The sequence below is a fragment of the Sus scrofa genome, chromosome 18, assembly GCF_000003025.6.
Source record: "Sus scrofa isolate TJ Tabasco breed Duroc chromosome 18, Sscrofa11.1, whole genome shotgun sequence".
NCBI classification, from domain to species: Eukaryota; Metazoa; Chordata; class Mammalia; order Artiodactyla; family Suidae; genus Sus; species Sus scrofa.
Window position 1 is genome coordinate 46,413,741 of NC_010460.4, and position 1,881 is coordinate 46,415,621.

General features: G+C 61.1%; 1 non-coding gene across 1 annotated transcript; it reads left to right on the forward strand.

Moving 5' to 3' along the window:
- MIR148A (microRNA 148a) lies at positions 1,473-1,540 on the forward strand. The gene has a single exon (NR_038485.1). It is a non-coding gene; the product is annotated as a microRNA 148a (primary transcript).

Below are 1,881 nucleotides of genomic sequence, written 5' to 3' on the forward strand. Positions count from 1 at the left end.
CCCCCGCCCACTCCCGCCTCCGCCCCGCCCTCCGACCCGCACGGCTGCTCTATTTGCATAAGGAGGTGGCTCCCGGGCCTGCCCGGGGCGCACGTGACCCCGGAGAGGCGGAGGGAACCTGCTGACTTGACACGAGCCGCTTTGCGGCTCCCCTTGGCGCGGAATAGCGAGAGCAGCCGTGACCTCCGACCCCGCCCGCCGGCAGCCAATAAGAGCGCAGGTCGTCTCCAAACCCAAAATTTCCACGTCGGCAAAAGTCAAGATGGAAGGGAGCGGAGCGGAGCGCAAGGGGGGGAGCCGGCCCGGGAATGCCTGGCGGCCGGCGCTGGAGGGGCAGGCTGGGGAGTCTGCAGCGGGCGAAGGAGGGGCCACGCGGGAAGGCGCCCTGGCCCAGGGAGGCCAGAGCGCGACCACTCGCCCGCAGTCCCCGGCGCCTCCGGGCACCCCGCACTTCGCCAGCAGCCTGTGCCCCCCGGCCCGGGGGACGCAGCCCACTGCCCCTCCGCGTCTGGCTCTGGGGAGGTTGTAGGGGAGGGGACGGTGGCGGGCGGTTGGCGGGGGGGAAAGATGGGGAAGACACTTTCCAGACCTGTTGCACGGGTGCAACAGCTGTTCAGGTGCGGTAGGTAGGGGGAGGGGGCTGTCGGGATTGGGGGGGCGGATGGCCGCCGCGACTGCAGGGGCAGGAGGTGCAGGGCCGGGGCTCAGAGCAGAGGGGTAGTGTTGGGGGGTCTGTGTTCCAGGGGGAAGGTTGTGTGTACACGGGATCCGCGGGAAACTCTCTGCCTACTAGGGCAGGGAGAATCCTAAGGAAGTGGGTGGGTGGAGCGGAGAGAAGAGGACTGCATAGACGCGAGTTCTGGGGCTGGGTGCGGGCTGCGGGAAGACCGGGAATAGAGTGGTGGGAATGGCTGGGGGAAGGGGAGCCGCCGTGGAGGCCCCGCACAGCCTTGCTTTTCTGGGCCGTCCCATCTGCGGGGCATTTCCTGGGCTTGTATTCGCTCCCCCTTTAACTCTTCCAGCTCCGAGAATTCGTCTTCGTGCAGCCCCCTCCCCCACCAACTTTTCCAGTTAAGGAGGTAAAAAGTTGCCACAAGTTGGATGGAGTGAGTTAGCTGCTTGCAAAAGTTTAAATAGCAGGACGGAGGAGGAGGTGGGGTTCGACCGGGAATAGGGTCTAATCTGGGATGGGTGGGAAGGAGGGGGAGGGTGTGTAATTGCTGCAGCCTGCTCGCTGTGACATTGCGACCAGAGTGTGTCGAACCGGGCTCTTAGAACACCATTTCTGTTGGGCATTTGCTCCTGCTGACTGCGGCAGTAACTTTCCATAATTAATGACCCGTTCCATTATCGGTAGCATCCTGAGCTAAATTGCTTTTAACGAGTTATTCTTTGTCTTAGCTGCGGGTGGGGGTGGGGGGAGCACACCTGCAGAAGAAACTTCTGGAGGAAGACAGCCACTTTGGTCTTTTGAGGCAAAGTTCTGAGACACTCCGACTCTGAATATGATAGAAGTCAGTGCACTACAGAACTTTGTCTCTGGAGACTGTGGTCGCCGCCACTGCCGCCACCACCAGCACCACCACCGCTGCCGGGAGGGCGTCCTCGGATACTAGACGGGGTAGCCCTGGTGGCCACGTCGCAGTGCCTTTCCCTTGGGGGGAGGGGCGAGGCCAGAGGGGTCCCAGTACTGCTCAGGGAAGGTGGCCAACTCCCTTGAAGCTTGTGAGTTCAATTCAAAATCCTCCCCAATCTCCGTGCATCTTACCCTGGTGGACTCCTGACAGTAGAGTTTTTTGGTTTAAAAAAAAAAAAAAAAGTTCTGGGCTTTTCAAGGTTATTTAAAAGGTACTCAAAAGACCGACTTACTGAGCAGGAGAG